The sequence below is a fragment of the Anabrus simplex genome, chromosome 1 (assembly GCF_040414725.1).
Source record: "Anabrus simplex isolate iqAnaSimp1 chromosome 1, ASM4041472v1, whole genome shotgun sequence".
In the NCBI taxonomy this organism is placed as follows: Eukaryota; Metazoa; Arthropoda; class Insecta; order Orthoptera; family Tettigoniidae; genus Anabrus; species Anabrus simplex.
The window spans coordinates 90,637,862-90,658,292 of NC_090265.1; positions in this window are offsets into that span (position 1 = coordinate 90,637,862).

The window sequence follows — 20,431 nt, forward strand, 5'->3', positions numbered from 1 at the left end:
TGTATAAGATCTTGCTTTTAGCGACGATTATGATATATTTTTTGACTCTTGATTTCCAGTTTTGTCAGCTCTAGGGGTGTCTTGCCCCCAGAGTTCCTTTCCAGATAGTAAGTCATATGTGTACCAAGTTTTTACTGAGAGCTATGCTAGGACATTCATCCGTAATCTCGGACATTTTGAATACTTTCACCCCTTCTCTCCCCCGTGCCTATGGGGATAAACTTGAACTTAAACGACATCTGTCCTTAATATGCCTGGTATGAAAATGGAAGACGACGGAAAACCATGTTCAGGCCTGTCGACCGTGGGGTTCGAACTCACTATTTCCCGAATGCAAGCTGACAACCGCGTGACAGAAACTGCTCAGCCACTCGCTCGGTATCACTCTAACTGAGGGCCTCTCAGGACGCATGCACCGGTGCAATGCGCGGTGCAAGGTGCAAAACACGACTTCGCTAGGCTGACCAGAGTGCAGACACCCACTCCTCGATTTGAGCTATAGCGCTGTTTCTCTCCCTCCGCCTGTCTCCCCCTTCCTCACTCACTCTTCAGCGCTCTGCTATCTGAGCAGAGTTGAGTCAAGCTTAGCCGAGTAGCCCCAAGACAAACAGCTGGTCCAAACCGAGCCGAGTCGGACCGATGCACGGTGCACAGAACCTCTGCGCCTCGGTTTGCACGCGTGATATTTTGGGCAATTGAAAGGCCCTGCTCTATTTCTTAGTTGTTGTACGACTGCTGGGAATGTACGTCCCATCTTCACAAATAATTCATCGAACTTCCTTCTCATATTTCTTAACTGAAAACAAACATGCTACAAGTTGTGAATGTATGCTTCCTTTGCTAAAGTAGCTCTGCTGTTTCGAATTTTCTTCCATTTAAATCGTGTGCCCTCAGAATCATTAAGGCTAGTGCTTCTCCTTCCGAAGTTAATACTTTCCCTAAGTTCCTTTCTTCTTTTCCTTTCTTAACCAATTTGCCCTCTAGGGTTGTTTTTCCACCGGATTGAGAGAGAAATCTCACCTCTACCACCTCAAGGGCATTGGGGGTATACAACTGAGCAGGAGGATCAGTACCTCGTCCAGTTGGCCTCACCTGCTGTGCTGAATATGGGCCTTGTAGGGGTGGGAAGATTGGAAGGGATAGACAAGGAAGAGGTAAGGAACCGACCCTGGCCTTAAATTAGATACCATCCCGGCACCTGCCTGGAGGATAATTGGGAAAGCACAGAAAACCACTTCGGGGATGGATGAGGTAGGAATCGAACCCTCCTCTACTCAGTTGACACTCCGAGGCTGAGTGGGCCCCGTTCCAGTCCTCGAACCACTTTTCAAATTTCATGGCAAAACCCGGAATCGAACCCGGGCCTATGGGAGTGACAGCTAATCACATTTACCACTTCACCACAGAAGCGGACTACCTTCCCTAAGGTTTGGGAGCAATTTATGAATCGTAGGTACAGTTGCTTGGCTTACACAGAAACCATGTACGGTCAGCAGAAATTGCACTTTTGTCCAAGTTATCTATTCTCTTTCAGGACGAGTATGCCGCAACAGTACAAGAATGAAAGACAGAATCGTAACACGGAGTGTAAGCCGATGAAAAAGTGAAATGGCGTATGGCTTTTAGTGCCGAGCGTATCCGAGGAGAAGTTTGGTTCGCTAGATGCAGGTCTTTTGATTTGTCGGTAATCGAACCCAGGATCCCTGGGACCAAAGGTCAACACGCGAACCATTTAGCCATAGAGACGGACTGTAAGCCGATGACAAGCCAGCAATAATGAGCCCCACAGCAAGGCAGCTTCTGACTTTGAAGAAACCTCGGCACATACAAATGTTAGGTCCGCTATAACGCTCAGTCCAGTGCGCATAAGAATTCCACGGACAAGATAAGAACGTCTGATCAGTATCTTGTTTAATACATATAGTATTTTTCCTTATTACATTCCAATTTCCCACCAAACCTCAACAAATACACTACTGCTTGCCTTCACGGCCATTAGAGATGGTGGTGATTATTGTTTTAAGTGAAAGTAAAAGACAATAAAATAACTGTCGCACCAAGCGAGTTGGCCGTGCGGTTAGGGCGTACAGCTGTGAGACTGTATTCGGGAGATAGTGGATTTGGACAGAATTGTCAACAGCGCTAAGGATGGTTTTCCGTGGTTTCTTATTTTCTTCTTCTCCTTCTTTATCTCTTTACCCTCCAGGGTCGGTTTTTCCCTCGGGCTCAGCGAGAGATTCCACCTCTACCGCCTCAAGGGCAGTGTCCTGGAGCTTCAGACTCTGGGTCGTGGGATACAACTGGGTAGGATGACCAGTACCTCGCCCAGGCGGCCTCACCTGCTATGCTGAACAGGGGCCTTGCGGGGGGGGGGGATGGGAAGATTGGAAGGGATGGCAAGGAAGAAGTCTCTTGGTCAGGTTCAATGAACTCTCGGTGAGGTTAAGACGCGTCCTAACTTTACGTACGAGACCGATGCTAACTTCACAAGATTCATTGGAGGAGCCCAATCGGTCAGGTAATGACGTATAGTGCTTTTGACCTCCAGGTGAGGTTATAACGTTATATCATTACGTATGAGGGCAATGGTAACCTCACTGGCCAAGCTGGGGTGTTTTTGACCCCTATATGATGATATGACGTCATACCCTTAAGTACGAGAGCAATGCCAACCTTACTGGCCGCTTTGGACGAGCCGATTCGGGCAGGTCACGGACCCCTTGGTAGGAGCCAAATTGGTTAGGTGACCTGCAGATGAGGTTAACACGTCATTATGACCTTGGCCACGAACGGTAACCTAACCTCACACAGGCTCTTTGCCGTCTCCCCTCGGATGAGTGACAGAGCTGTGACGTCATAGCTCGGGTGATTTAAATTGCAGATTGTTAGCTAAGAGTGCATGTTTATCTTCACATAACGCATAACCTAACGCGCAGGCCTTCTCCTGGCAGAGCTGTAACGTCACAGCGCGGACGATATGAAATGCGGACCGCTGGCTAAGTGTGCATGACGTTATAACCAAACGTGTGCAGATGTAACATTACGGTCCCTTTTCCAGGCTTAACTGTACAAGGGCGTTAACCCTACAGACCTCAAGTTTGATATCCAAGTATATTAGCTTAACCTAACCAGACAGGATGGCGACTGTGTAGAAGGTACTTAAGGTCTCAGATTCTTATTTCAACGATATTTTTATCTTAACTGTTCGTTGTTTACATCGGTTCTGGAAACATCAGTCAGTATTTAAGCCGTTGCCCGGGGAACGCCGAATTGTATATTGTTATGCAATCTTCGTGTAGGTTTTTTCTGGGAATAGCACCATCTCACAACAGTAGAGAATGTTTTGCTGATTCGGAGAGGAGAAAGCGGCAGACTGATCGCCACCACCCAATTTATGGAAACCAGATCTAGGAAGAGTCTCCTATTTAGAACGCAGGCTTTGGAGGGAATGCCGGAAGGAAACCACACTACCATTTGGACGAATGATTTGGGCCTCTAGAACATCCAAATTAAAGAAGAACTACGTTGCAACAGTGATCAGTTCTGCACGATGTAGGACTTTGACCCGGCAGGTTGAACGAGAGCACATTATCTTGGACAGAGCTGGTTCTCTACTTCAACTATTTTCCAGGTGAGGCATAGAGAGCAAATAATGTGATATATGTAATATGTAATATTCATTCTTCGGTTGCTGACGGAGTTGGGGAGTCATCGACTTTCATTCAGTTTTCATTCTATGACAACGGGCTACAGACCTTTTGAGTTACCCTATGCCCCACATTGTCATTTAGTGCATTCGAACTGTTCTAACCATTAATGTATTCTGGAAATCGTTGTGTGTTTCGGACTATTGCTTCGTGCATCTTACAACAACATTTGCTGGTCGTGTCATCGGTTTCCTAACTTTCTCCTTTCCCCAGCATATCCTATATCTTGATAATTTTTGTATCATTGACTGTACATGGATCCTTATGATATTTTGTATATGAATTTAACAAATTTAACTTCTACTTCATTATATGTCTAGAAATTTTCAGTGAATTTGATTGTTGATCACGCTAAATTAGCTTATTGTCTTGCCTAAATTTATATACCACTTATTGTCCAAATATATTCCCCTAGCACATTAGTGTTTGTAAAATTTTCCGGCACAGATATATACACATGTATGGGCCTAGCGCAACTGCTTTTAATAAAGTTGTTTTCATCACTCCTATTTTTTGTAATGCAATTACCTAAGCATCTTCATTGAAGTTTAAAAAAAAAGCAAAGTCATCTTCATACAGGCCATGAAGACCCTTCGAGGGGTGGAAGGTAAAATTTTCACTACCCGTAACCTCGGCACGGGGGCGTAGAATGTTTAGCTCCACGCCCGGCCGCCTTTGCCCCCAGGGATTAACCTGGTACTGATTTTTGGTGTAGGCTGAGTGGACCTCAGGGCCATGTGCACCTCCGGAAGTGGAAATCTCGATTCTTGAATTATACGACTTCCTGGCGGGAAATCGAACCCCATGTCCTTCCGGGTGAACCGAGAACGCCTTTATCGCCTCGGCCATGCAACCCCTCAGCCCGTCATTGGAGTAAAAGTGACTGTTATTATTGAAACTATCACTTCCGTTAACTAAATTTACCGTTGCCGCTCTTTACGTTCCAGGAACCTTCTGGCCTTATGATTTTCTACTACGTATGCTTGCTATAATAAATGTTATTATTAGTATATTATTATAATTATTGCTAGCTGTTTTACGTCGCACCGACACAGATAGGTCTTATGGTGACGATGGGACAGGAAATGGCTAGGAGTGGGAAGGAAGCGGCCATGGCCTTAATTAAGGTACAGCCCCAGCATTTGCCTGGTGTGAAAATAGAAAACCACGGAAAACCATTTTCAGGGCTGCCGATAGTGGGATTCGAACCTACTATCTCCCGAATACTGGACACTGGCCGCAATTAAGCGACTGCAGCTATCGAGCTCGGTCTTAACCAGTTCTGAATTATCGAACTCGAACTTGTCCAACGACCCGTGTTAATGTTGTGCAAGATCTGGAACATTTAATGAACTCCCGAAGGCCGAATCTGCAATTAGATTTTGGAGAACTGTTGTTTGATCGGACACGGATATATATCTAACAGCGATAATTTGACCGATTCTGTACTATAGTGACTCTAGGCTCGTCAGCGTAGGTAAAACGAACCTCTTTTGCCACACTTACCTGACTTTGAGTCGATGAATGCTTGTACCCCAATATCTTGGCTGTCTTTTCCTTCACTTGTGTTGTCTGCTGCAGTAGTTTTGGTGTCGGGTAATCCTCTCTGAAGACCAATCTCAGTGGTGACTTTGCTGAGATAATGAACAGTTGTAGGTTGATTATCGGGTATTTGTTGAACAGGAGCTTTTGGTCTTTCAGCAGGTGGTTGTACGTCCATAATAGGAGTTTTGTCGTCCTGAGGGACTGAAAGCGACTGTGTAAATTTCTTTCTATATGTTCTTGCCTTTTCAACTCCATGCAGAATGCCCATCGGATCTGACTCACGCTTAGCATCTTTCGGTTCTTCTAAATGTAGTGGAAGGTCTTTTGGATCATTTGGTGTTTCACTATCCATTGTTGTCTGGGTACCAATGGTGGCTGTTTCATGAACTGGGGGAAGTGTAGGAAAAGCCTTTGGGAATGTGATATGTTCTCCTTCAGAGAATGTTTGGCAACCGGTACTTACGTATTGGGGGTGAGCTTCACTGGCACTTGTTTCTTCATCAGATTCTTCTGTTATAAGTGTGTTTGAAGCCTCTGTGTTCATCGCAGTAACGGAGCTAGCGTTGGTAACTGATGGAAATGAAGCACAAGTCTGGACTGCGATACTGTGTTGAGAAATATTTGTTTGAACTGCTGCTGTACGGTGTGGTGGTTTTGGAGGACGGTACGGCAAGGTTTGAATTCCTCTGTTGTAGTGAGGTTCAGATCGAGTCTGTGTTCCGGCATGAGCGCGTGGTGGCTTTGGGGGACGGAACTGTCTTGTCTGAGTAGCGATGGTCATGTAATGCTCGGACTTTGTCTGAGTTGCTATATGAGAGAGAGCTGTGACAGACGTCTGCGTAGCTAAGGATGTGCGAGCAGGCCTAATGATACTAAATGGTTTTGTCTGAGTTGCTATGGTAGTATTTGGTGATTTCGGCTGACCAGAGGGTGCGGCTGGAGTGCAAATATTAGTGAACTTCTCTGGTGATGTCTGTGTAGCACTGGTGGTCTGCTGCTGTGTTATAACGGTTCCGCGCGTCTTTGACACATTCAACTGAAAAAAAAGGAAGGGAAATATGGTTAAAAGTATGAATAGTACACAATGAAAAATGACATAATATACAGTATTTATGCGGTGACCAAATAATCCAGATATATGCATATTAGTCGGAGTTTGATATAATATGCCCCACTTCGGTGGCAGATACGGCCTGGAGATGTTGACCATTATATTAAGAAGAAGTATAATATTAGGCAACCATCCGTTCTTAACTGTAATCACACAAAAATCAACGATGATATCTTGGATTCTGGTCAAATGGACTGTATCGCGATTGACCTGTCTAAAGCATTTGATAGGGTGGAACATGGGAGACTGGTGGCAAAAATGAGTGCAATTGGACTAGACAAAAGAGTGACTGAATGGGTTGCTATATTTCTAGAAAATAGATCTCAGAGAATTAGAGTAGGTGAAGCTTTATCTGACCCTGTAATAATTAAGAGGGGAATTCATCAAGGCAGTATTATCGGACCTTTATGTTTTCTTATATATATAAATGATATGAGTAAAGGAGTGGAATCGGAGGTAAGGCTTTTTGCGGATGATGTTATTCTCTATAGGGTGATAAATAAGTTACAAGATTATGAGCAACTGCAACGTGACCTCGAAAATGTTGTGAGATGGACAGCAGGCAATGGTATGTTGATAAACGGGGTTAAAAGTCAGGTTGTGAGATTCACAAATAGGAAAAGTCCGCTCAGTTTTAATTACTGCGTTGATGGGGTGAAGCTTTTGGGGATCATTGTAAATATCTAGGTGTTACTATAAGGAAAGATCATCATTGGGGTAATCACATAAATGTGATTGTAAATAAAGGGTACAGATCTCTGCACATGGTTATGAGGGTGTTTAGGGGTTGTAGTAAGGATGTAAAGGAGAGGGCATATAAGTCTCTGGTAAGACCCCAACTAGAGCATGGTTCCAGTGTATGGGACCCTCACCAGGATTACCTGATTCAAGAACTGGAAAAAAAACAAAACAAAGAAAAGCAGCTCGATTTGTTCTGGGTGATTTCCGACAAAAGAGTAGCGTTACAAAAATGTTGCAAAATTTAGGTTGGGAAGAACTGAGAGAAAGAAGATAAGCTGCTCGACTAAGTGGTATGTTCCGAGCTGTCACCGGAGAGATGGCGTGGAATGACATTAGTAGACGAATAAGTTTGAGTGGCGTTTATAAAAGTAGGAAAGATCACAATACGAAGATGAAGTTGGAATTCAAGAGGAAAAACTGGGGCAAATATTCATTTATAGGAAAGGGAGTTAGGGATTGGAATAACTTACCAAGGGAGACGTTCAATAAATTTCCAATTTCTCAGAAATCATTTAGGAAAAGGCTAGGAAAGCAACAGATAGGGAATCTGCCACCTGGGCGACTGCCCTAAATGCAGATCAGTATTGATTGATTGATTGATTGATTGATTGATTGATTGATTGATTGATTGATTGATTGATTGATTGATTGATTGATGCTGATCCTTCAAAGGATGATGGTATAGCAGATGAAAGGCCACACAGCGGTGAATTTTAAACATTCCTCGTAAAAATTATGACGTTTAGGTTCGTACATAGATATATCTTCATTCCAAATTATTATGCACTTCAGTTTTGAGGCTGCAGATCTCTGTGAAATCGTGACGCGCCTCCACTATCCAGTAGTCACAATTATTATTATTGCTAGCTGTAGTACCCGGCGTTGCCCGGATAGTTTTTGAATGTTTACCTTGAAGATTTGTATTACCTGTTAGTTATATGCGAATATAATTTTTAAAGAATCCTTTTTTTGGGATGTTGATTGATATTTTACGATTTATTGTATAGATTTAGAGTTATTTAGATGTGTTTGATTTAAAGTTTTATATTATTAAAATATCCAGTAAAACATTGTCCTTGCGGAAACTCGAATTGACTGGGAAGTATTTGTTTTCAAAAAATCAATAAATGATAACTATATGTATTTATCCGTTACGATACAGTTGTGATGTACACGATTTCAACTGTAATTGAGACTGTCACCAATCAGCCTTCCGACCCCAAAAGTAGTCCATTCAACACTAATCTCTGTCATTTTAGAATATTTACTTTTAAGCCCCTCTTAGTCCCCCGCCTCAACGGAGGCTGAACGTGTACTTAAACGGTATCCAGGCCCTCACAATTCGTCTCAGCGACACATAAACAATGGATTCGACATTGATATTTTTACAAGTCATCTCCTTCCATTCCCCATCCACAGTTGGGGCTGGGATGTTTCGTCCTCGTAGTATTTATTTCCAGATAGTAAGTCATATGAGTATCAAGTTTCGTTGAGAGCTATTCTGGAACGTACCCACATACATTCATAACCTCGATTATTTTTACATTCATTTTCACCCCCTCTCAACTTCCGTACTGATTGCGGCTGAAGTATGACAGCCATCCAGAGTGTCACAGTTCAACTCACCGACCTCGTAAGCAATGTATTCGATATTAATATCAGTCATTTTCATTTATTTTTATATTTAACCCCCTCCCATAGGAGTGCTAGGGGTAAAATGAATTGGCGTATGGCTTTTAGTGCCGGGGGTGTCCAAGGACAAGTTCGGCTCGCCAGATGCGACCTGCGCGTCCTGATGAGGATGAAATGATGATGAAGACGACACATACACCCAGCCCCCGTGCCAGCGAAATTAACCAATTAAGGTTAAAATTCCCGACCCTGCCGGGAATCGAACCCCGGACTCCTGTGACCAAATGCCAGCACGCTAACCATTTAGCCATGGAGCCGGGCAGTGCTAGGGGTGTTTGACCCGAACAGTACTTTTTTCAGAAAGTATGTCATTTGTGTACCAATTTTGCATGAGGACTATGCGGGAAGAAACACATATATATCCCTAATTTCGGTCATTTTGGACATTTTCTCTTCCACCACTTCATATGTCTATGCCGATAGGGGCTGAACATGGACTTCTACGAGTATCACCCACTTCCCTGGTGGTTGTAGGAGCGGCTTACCCAAAACAGTACTTTTTCCAGATATTAAGTCATACTTGCATCAGTTTTGGTTGATTACTACGCTGGAACATACATACGTCCATTGACCCGGTCATTTTGGACTATTTCTTTTCTACCCTTTCTCAAGCCCGATGCCAAAGGTGGCTGAACTAGTACTTTAAAGAATTCGGAGTATCACTATTCATCTCAGCGACCCCGAAAACTATGGATTCGACACTAATTTCAACATTTATATCTCAATACCTACCCTTAGGGGTGATAGAGGTGTCTTATCCCCACGCGGTTAGTCTCCTGATAGTAAGTCATAAGTGTAGGCTACCTAGCAGTTGTACCAACTTAGCGGATTTCCCGCTAAATTTGGCGGAATTAGAAGACTGTCGGCGGAGAAATATATCATTTAGCGGACAGCGGATTTTTTGGCGGAATTCTAGGTTTATTACAGCGGAATTTAGTGTTTTTATCCATTTTACGTTCTTTTTAATTTGTACTCCAGTCTGTCTCCGAGCTATTCTGTATTTCTTGTCAGGAGCTAGCAAAAAACATGTTATTTGGATCTGATGTTATGAGATCATGGTACCATAAATTTGTAATGCGTGGAGAAATGTTACTTATCTCTTAGGTGACGAATGACGACAGTTAATGAAACTGTCAGAGAGTAGCATTTATTTTATGCTATGAAGGAAGACCGTTTAATGAACTGGCCTGTCCTGAGTATGGCTGTTGAGGTAGGGGATTCACCTAGTTTGCACCCAGCAGTAAAACGCCTGCAAGTTTTACCTCGCTGGCTTCAAGGCAGGGGGTTAATCCCAGTGAAATTCACAGATGAGGTGAGTGCAGATATTTATTATTATTATTATTGCTCATTTTCATTTCTCATTATTTGAGATCGGATTTCTTGGCGGAATTTTAGCGGATTTTTAGTACCATTTAGCGGATCTTGAAAATATAAGTTGGCAACACTGGTACCTAGTCTGGTAGAAATCTTTCCAGTAGTCCTGAAAACTTTGGTTTGAGATTAATATCGGTCATATTTTAGTTATATTTCCTCCCTTCCCCTCAGGGTTCTAGGGGCTACTTGCCCTAAGATCATTTTCCGCAGATAGTAAGTAATATTTGTACTAAATTTAGTTGACATCTATGCTGGAAAATACACACAATACATTCATAAACTCGGTCTTTTTAGTCACTCTTTCTCATCCCTATGCCAAAGGGGGCTGAACATGGACTTTAAATAAATCCTAAATGTCACTATTCAAGTCAGTGACCCCTAAACATTGGATTCGACAGTATTTTCGATTACTATTGTACTTCATGCCCCCTTCACCTCCACACCAAAGAGTGCTGAACTTGAACTTTGAAAAAATCACGAGTGTTAAGCGATCCCGAAAACTATGGATTCGACACTATTTTCGATTATTTTACATCACTCCCCCCTTCGCCCCCACCCCGAAGGGGGCTGAACTTTGACTTTAAAATATCCAGAGTGTCACTATTCATCTCAGTGACCCCCCAAAAATATGGATTCAACACCATTTTCGATTATTTTTATATATCACACTCCCTTCGCTCCCAACCGCAAAGGGCGCTGAAGTTGAACATAAAATTCCGCTGGAACATATTCGTCTCAGCGACACCGAAAACTATGTACTTGGAACTAATTTCGATTATGTTTGTATCTCACTCCCATCGCCCCCCGCCCCCAAGTGTGATTGGGATGTCTTACTCCCCGCGAAGTTTGTCTTCTGATACTAAGCCTCTGTGGTGTAGTGGTTAGCGTGATTAGCTGCCACCCCCGGAGGCCCGGGTTCGATTCCCGGGTCTGCCGCGAAATTTGAAAAGTGGTACGAGGGCTGGAACGGGGTCCACTCAGCCTCGGGAGGTCAACTGAGTAGATGTGGGTTCGATTCCCACCACAGCCATCCTGGAAGTGGTTTTCCGTGGTTTCCCACTTCTCCTCCAGGCGAATGCCGGGATGGTTCCTAACTTAAGGCCACGGCCGCTACCTTCCCTCTTCCTTGTCTATCCCTTCCAATCTTCCCATCCCTCCACAAGGCTCCTGTTGAGCATAGCAGGTGAGGCCGCCTGGGCGAGGTACTGGTCATACTCCCCATTTGTATCCCCCGACCAAGAGTCTGAAGCTCCAGGACACTGTCCTTGAGGCGGTAGAGGTGGGATCCCTCGCTGAGTCCGAGGGAAAAACCGAACCTGGAGGGTAAACAGATGATGATGATGATACTAAGTCATAAGTAGTTTAGGAGTAGATATGAAGTACACATACAAACATACATACAATTTACACATACACACATATATATATTATTAGATTTATACTATTTACAGTATGGCTTTTAATGCTAGGAGTGACCCACTTCAGTGCTGCAGGTCTCTCTCTCTGTATTTGACGCTATGAGAGAAATACGCGTCTGAGATGATAATAATGAGGTGGAAGAGTGTAAAGAATGGTGTTGGCATAGCCCCTTCCTGTCAAATATAGCATGAAGGGGTCTGCTCAATACTTAACGTCTCCATGCGACGGACAAATCACCATCAACAGCTTCATATGCCCTAAGTCCATATGAACACCGCGGAGAGATTTGAAATTGAATCTAGGCTTTTGGCACACAAGCTAGTGAATAGCAATAGTATACCACCTGTCCTAACTTGCCGACTAACATTCTGATGCCGAAAATCTTTCCCACCACCGGAACTTGAACCGGCTAAGTACAGTGTCAGGGGGTTCGAAGAGGTATGTCTACTGCGCATGAGCCGGACTCTCAAGGCCTTGCAATGAACATCTGTTCCTTCCGCAGTGATTCCTTTTTTTGCTAGTGGCTTTATGTCGCACCGACACCGATAGGTCTTATGGCGACGATGGGATAGGAAAGGACTAGGAGTTGGAAGGAAGCGGCCGTGGCCTTAATTAAGGTACAGCCCCAGCATTTGCCTGGTGTAAAATGGGAAACCACGGAAAAGCATCTTCAAGGCTGCCGACAGTGAGATTCGAACCCTCTATCTCCCGGATGCAAGCTGACAGCCGTGTGCTCCTAACCGCACGGCCAACTCACCCGGTCGCAGTGATTGTTGCGAACTGAGGTGCTGTTGTGAAGTTTCAAAGTGGTAGCGCATTTGTGCTCTAGTTACTGGAAGCACTGTATAATGAACAGTTTAATGATAAACATGCATCTGTTTCAGCGAGCTCGCACTATCCATCACGACTAATGTTTGTAGCTTAGTGTAGTATCTGGTGCGCGTGTCGTACCTACGAGCTGCCACGACATCTCGTCAGACGAGATAGTAGACTTCACACCAGGCGGGCTGTTAAGGCGTGATCAAAAAGTTTCCTTTTGATTCCGTTGCTGCAGCGGATACGCAACGTAGCATGACTCCGATGCGGGTATATAAAACGGACATGTAGGCATGGGGATTAGTGTCGCAGTGTGTACCCTAGCCCAGGTTGTGAGACAAATGATTATGTTTGAAGGCCAGAGTACCGTGTTTTGTTCACTGAGTAGACCCGCCAGCCGGGGTGCAGCGATGTATGTATGTAGCCCAGCTGAGGACAAGGCCTTCAGTGATAGTTTACGCACAGTCCCGTTACTTGAGAAGGTTTTTTCACGGATACAGTTGCCTGAGCCACGCAAACAAATATTATACTTTCCCCTGAAGTGTAAATATTTATGTCTTTTCCTTCTCATGTATGTTATATTTGTGTTCATTGTTTATATATGTCCCATGTGTGATGATGTCGATTATTTATGTTGGTTAGCATTTTATAGCCCGTTGGCTGCAGCTGGATTGTGAGGTTTTCATACCTCTGTCTTATGCGATGATTCGGATATCGTGATTAGAGTCAGTGTTTTTGGAGGGTAAATTTAGAACCAGTCCCAAACAATGTGTTCTTTGTTTATATGTTTATATCCGACTAATTCTGAATTGGTGTAATTAGGCCAACATTGAATCGATCAATAGGTATTCGTGTAAGAGATGGTTTCTAATCGCAGCCTACGGACTAATCGCAGTCGACTTATCTCAATCTCCGTCACAAAGAGGTAGATTTCATGTTTCCAAAGTTATTGAACTTTATATGCCTGGGTTTATGGCCCGCATATTTTGAACTTAAATTGTAATTTTTGTCATGCATATTTTGCGGTTTTCACTGGGGAATAGTTTCCTTTGTTTCGAATTTGAACTTTATGTTTTTGTATTAATAAATATGTTTTACCCGTTTATCTCGTCGGGTTCTCATTCACGAAAATGTATTCTAGAACCTGTCCCAGTATTGCATGATTTTTAACGCAATTTTTCGGACGCAACACGCAGCGTCTCCACTGAGCTAGGCCATGAAGGGACAGGGCATGGTGCAATACATACATACATACATACATACATACATACATACATACATACATACATACATACATACATACATACATACATACATACATACATACATACATACATACATAATAGGAATGGGAAGAAGCACCCATACGTAACAGAAGAAATTAAGAAAAGCATTAACATTTTTGAGATGAATAAGTGGATGATTGAATTCAAATGGATTAAGGTACATATAGGGCACTATGGAAATTAGCTTGCTGACCAACTTGCGAGAGTGTAAGTGTATTAGCGTGTACCGAAGTCTATGGTGTACAGTGATCTAAGCGATCTCAGTACAGTGAAGTGTCAAAATGTATGGAATCAAACCACTAAAGGTACACGACAGACTAAAAGTAAAGTTAGATTTAAATCCATATTTAAAACTATGCTAATAGGATATGGTCCTATCAATTCGTATTTCTACAGGTTAAAATTATAGACAGTCCAATGTGTCCTTGTACTACAGGTTGGCAAAGTATAGACCATATTATTTTCGAATGGCCTAAAATAATAGAAGAAGAAGGAGACATGTTAATCGGAGTAATACTGAAGGATGAAATATGGCCAGTGAATATAAATAGACTTAAAAGTAAATACAAAGAAAAATTCATCAATTTCCTAACTGGTGTAAGGGACAAATTTACGTCTAGTTGATAGATTAGAATTATTTGGACTTTTCCTATATTACAATTATGAAAGGAAACATACAGTATTTATAGAACAGAAGAATGACTCCTATCGTAAATCAGTTTCTGATGACAAACGTATGTCCGTGAATTTCAATACTGGTAATAAAGCCGTCCCTTTATTCCATCCAAATTTTGAGAAGGGAGGAATTAATAACAGTGACGTAATATCTAGTAAAGTGTGGCAAGTTATTGCGCAGTAAATAATACCGTCACGTTTAATAGGATCCCGATTATTGTTTATTAACGAATATTCAGAAAGATGGAAGTTAGGTACAATTTATAAAACAATGCAAAGAAATGAATGATGAAAACAAAGAATGCATTTGAACTGTGCCCGTTTGTGACGTCCGGTTGGGAATCACTCATGGAATTACTGACAGAGTTGGATCACTCTGTAGGTATTTCCCAGATAAATAGACCTAGTGTAGGATTTATGTACGCAGAGAGAGGAGAATGAAGACTGAGCATTAGAGGTGACACTGGTAATATAATAACTAGCCTCATGGTTTTGAGCGATTGTGGGAAGACACTGGGAATGTCAAGATCTACAGCACATAGGCCTAAATACACTGAAGAAAATGGAAATTGCAACACCCAGAAAGAGTGGTGCTACATTGCTGCAATTGAACATGCAGGGCGAGTGTTTGGTTATGATTCGATGATTACACTTTCAGGTCCCTCTGACCGCAAGTTTGGACAACAATCAATACAAGATGTGCCCACCACGAGCTGCAAGACATTGATGAATTCGTCGAGGCATGGAATCAATAAGGCCCTGGATCGCTTCCTGAGGAATTGTGGCCCATGCTTGCTGCACTGCACGGGTCAGTTGTTCCAGAGTTGTGGGTGGCTGAGGACGGTTGGCCAGTTGTCGACCCATCATGTCCCACACATGCTCAATAGGACTGAGATCCGGTCTGGCGGGCCATTCTAAGGTTGTGATGTCGTGGAGAGCTTCTCTGGAGATGCGTGCAGTGTGAACCAGGGCGTTGTCCTGCTGAAACATCCCATTAGCAATGTTCGCCATCATAGAGACAACCACTGGATTGAGTACCCTATCAACGTACTGTCGAGCAGTCATAGTGCCCTCAACAAGCACTAATTGTGATTTCACATTAAAGCCTATAGCTCCCCAGACCATAATGCTTGATGTTGGCCCTGTGTGCCTCTCGGCAATAAGATCTGGGCGGCCCCTCTCCCCAGTACGTCGGCGCACACGATTCCGGCGATCACTGCGAGCAAGACAGAAGCGCGATTCATCACTAAAGACGACCCTATGCCATTCGTCGACCCACGTCGATCTTTCTCGACACCAGGTAATCCTTACACGTCGCTGTTGTGGGGTCAATGGAACACCTTCTGCAGGGACACGGGCTCGTAAGCCAGCTGCACGCAGGCGATTGCCAACTGTTTGTTGTGTAACGCGGGGTGCCACAGCTGCTGGAATTCGCGCTGCTGTTGCATGGGGTTCCCTCCGGGCCATCCGAATGATGCGGCGATCCTCTCTCACAGTTGTCTGTCGCGCTGGGCCTGTGCCAGATCTACGAGTGTGGGTACCTTCATTTGACCACTGCTGCCATACACGTTGTACCGTAGATGCCTGTCGGCCAACACGTGCAGCGACAGTCCTTAGGATAATCCAGCCTCACACAGCCCAATTATCCGAGCCCTCTCAAACGGCGACAGTTGTTGATAGCGTGCTCTTCTCTGTCGTCGAGGCATGTTTGACGGGGAACACTTCACTGCACAGACTGCAAGTCAACTACGCTACACCAGAATCCGTATACTGGAGTTGATTCATCCGCGACCAATCACGCGGGGAGACCTGTAGCAACAATCCAATGGGTCTGAAACTTTGATCGTTTACGTACCTACATGGCATCGTTCCATATCTTGAAAATCAACACAAACGACCAATGCCTTCATGGTGTTGCAATTTCCATTTTATTAAGTGTAATATTGAAGGTACTTAGCACCACCAGATTGCAAAGCACCACAAATTGTGAGCCTATACCCTTAAGCTTCCTCTGCGATTATCTTTTCAGGCCTTGGCGACAGCCCTCAATGCAAATAAATAGTGCCTGATTTATTCATTGATAAGTAAAACCTTCGTTTCTCTCATTTGGTCCTGGCTCTGAAGAGAATACGCTAGTTTTACCAGAAGTCCGTTTATGATGAGATTGTCCCTTGTTTAGACTATCTTCCCGTTGTCCCCAAAGAGCTGAACAGGACACCAGATTGTCCCCTTTTTTATTAATCCCTGAAGGGGCATGGCGTTTATGTTACCGGTCTTGCTGCTGGGATCATACAGAAAATAGAAATTAGGTACATTCCTTATTATATCATTTATAGTGTAATTAGCTGCCTGCCCCGGTAGTCAGGGGTGGTACGAAACTGGAAAGGGATACAAGGTCTGGAAACGAGTCCACACAGCGTCGAAAGGTCAAATGAGTATAGAGGGTTCGATTCCCGCCTCAGCCATACTCAAAGTGGTTTTCGGTGGTTTCTCACTTGGCCGCTTCCTGCCCCCTGCCTTGTCTCTCCCTTTTGATCTTCCAATCCCCCAAGGCCCCTGTTCAGCATAGCAGGTGAGGCCGACTGGGAGAGGTACTGTCCTCCTTCCCAGTTGTATCCATGACCAAATGTCTCACGCTCCAGGACACTGCTCTTGAGGCGGTAGAGGTGCGATCCTTCGAATTCCGAAGGAAATATAACCCTGGAAGCTAAACGAATTATGAAGAAGACTTGCGTTTTAATGTGACTTAAGGACCACTGTATGCATACCACGTGGCTGCTTAACGAACATTTCCGCAAAAGACCGATCGCCTTACAGCTACCGATGCCAAGAAATCAGCATCAAACATAAACACACCGTGGGTTTCAGCCGGTATCACGGTTGCGTACTTGCTATGGCGCGATTCTGTCCGTGTTCAAATCCCTACCCTGGCGAAATGTTTCCTCTCAAGCCGGTCTGAAGCTACGTGTAGATTCTAAAACACCGCCTCCCAAAGCCCATTTTAATTCGCCCGCGAAGCGATCTGATTGGCTAATTTCAGCAAATGATAAAATGACAACGGTGCGAGATATCGAATTATTTTCTCCCTAGAGCTCATACGAATCGCTTAGTGTCAAAAGGGGGCTTCCGAAATTTTATACATTTTACAGAAGGAAAAGTCTGTATAGGTGTGTCACAGATGTTTTTCATTTATTTAAAAAATTGTATAACAAGAAACTTCGAATTATTCTCTCAGACTCAAAAGACGCTTACAGACACCTGAAGTGCGCCTGCGCTATGATTTGACTGTATCTTGTTGGTATGTAATTTTCTGTTTCAACATTGGTTGTTCCCCCTCCTGTTCCTTCCCCTTCCCTTCTCAGGCGTATAGTCTTACTTGTGTCTAGCGCCTGACAATGTGAAGCCACTCAGTGGGCCATGTTACCGACTACCGTCAGCTGCTTGTCTGCCGGCCATATTGTATTTCATAAGGTGACGGACCGAACTTAGCCGAATTGCTCCGAGAGGCTGCACATTGTCAGGCGCTAGACATAAGATGCGCTAAGGGGAATGCCTAGACAGTTCCTAGTATAGACCACGGCCGCTAACCCTCTCACCTTCACCGCACATCCGATAAAAAATCTTCTGGCCTGATGGACGGCGTCACCGTCTAGGAGGCCCGCCTCCACCTTCAGGGGAGGAATGAATACATTTAGTAGTAGTAAAACGTAACACTGAGGTCAACGCCAAGTAGCTCAGTTCGATTATTTCTTGGTGAGATTCTTGGTGTCTCCTAAACTTTTGCGCTGGCTCATCAATTCAGGGAAAATTTCCGCAACCCCGAAGTAGTTGAATATTATCGACTGCAATGAGCAATCGAGACCACGAAGATGTAATTTCTTACAATGTGTGCCACACCCGATCGTGGGTACGTTCCATGCGCCTTTATGTTTCTTGCACTATTCCGGCAACTTTCTTACGGTGGAAATAGCAACTTTTGAACAGACACCCCTCACATTACAGGTAGGGCCACTGTTTGTTGTTGAAAGACCTCTGCAGTCCACACCAAGGCTGTGCAATCTCGGTGTGATGTCTCCTGCTGTAGCTGTTCATAATATCAGTATTGTTTTGGCGTTGTTTCATTACACTGAACTGCTGTTATCGGAATTGCTTTCTGTGTTTCAATGATTCTTGCATTGATATTGTACTTCATTTTCATGTCACTTGGAAGTTCGGCATTATAACTTCAGTGTTCATACTGAGAATTGGATTTATATCTTTTAAATTCAAAATATTTTGCAATTATTTGTAGTTTTTATGTGGAAGTTTGCATTCAAAGTTCCAAAGTTCACTCGATTTGATGTATCAGGGGACTTCTGCAGTAATAATAATAATAATAATAACATAAGTATTTTACAGAAATATGTAAATTAAAAGCCCACCTCAGTCAATACACAAATGTTAATTAGAAAACACAATTAGCGATGCATGTTTCGGTCCTTTCCGTCCTTCTTCAGTCTTTAAAAGAATATAAATTTGTAGAAAAGTATGTAGGGAAAACCATATTAAAAGTATATAAAAAAGAATTAACCTTGAAGGGTCACACTGTTTTAAAGTAAGAAACAAAACATAATCAGAAAAACATAAGATTATAAAAAATACTTTTTATATTGAAGTCTTGTAGAAATATCAATTGTGTCGGAATATCGTGTTGCAAAAAAGTAATGAAAGTGAAAATTAGAAAAATGAAAATCTGTAGTCAATACAAAAAAACCAACAAAGAAACGTAGCATAACACATGAAACTGATAGACTGCTAAGCAGGTCAGGTGTTGATCGCGCCAAGGAAGGGGGGGGGGGTGGGGGAGAGGAAATCGTGGAAGGGATAACTTATAAGAAATGACGGGAAGAGTTAGGACTTCTATGTTTTATCAAGAAGGATTAATAATGTATTGAAAAGAACGTTAGTTTGTTCAATAATTTCTTTTAACACGTTCCTCGCGGTTCGGAAGCATGTTGCTTCCGAAAATTGCGGAGTAAGTAACTAGGACCTAGATACAAATTTCCGATAAATTACAGCAACATATTGTTCCTACTGACGTAAAGGATAGAGGCATACTGCTAGTTTCGATCGGCCCACCGGTGACCAGAAGGACTTGTTTTTCAACTTCCATTCATATCGTTTAGGGTCACCTTGTGTTCGGATTGTTGTCTAACCTATATTTTTACGCGGGAATCGTTCAGAGCGTTTACTGTGAACGAAGCCTATAATTTTGCTGCCATCAGATGGCAGATTGCTGTTTAATACGAGGAGTACCACCCTTCTGACATCTCGTGTAACCTATTCCTTTCTACATTACTCTCAGGTAAGCGACTATAAGTTTTCAGATTTTTATTTATTGGAGTAGTTATTGAAATGTTTATTATCTTCTGTAGATAATATTTACAAGTAAGTTCACGTCCTTATTTTAGGCATGGATCCTTCATATTCTGACGGACTGGTGGCACGGAAAACAAAGAGGTTTAGGACTGCACTGGATCCCGGACGAATTGCTCATTATTTGGAACAAAGTGATGACAGTGACAGTGATTTCTCTTCAGTATCTGATGATGACAGCCTCGTCTTTTGTGATATTATTTTGCTACTGAGCATAATATGTAAATAATTAACATTGGCCTATCATATTCCGACAAAAAAATCAATGAACAAGAAACTAACATTTACTTCTGGGGTAATTTCTGGGTCACACACTTGTTGAATCGGAAAACTATCGCAAAGGTAAATACATAGAAATGTCTCCTCAACAATAACGCACACATCAAGTGCTCCAGCATTGTTTTGGATTTCATAGTAGGGACTAACCAAAGTCAAATTCGTCAGGTCACCAGGGTGACCCGAACCGACAATAACTAAAGTCAGTATCCGGTCACCGCTGGGCGATACGAAGTAAAATTAAGTCATCAAAATTCACTGCTACACGGAACGTTTTAAATTGAAAATGTTACTGTATAGGCTTTTGAGCTTATGCCATGTCAAGAAAATAAGGTGAAATTCTTGACGTTCCACAGAAAACTGTGCTCTGCGTC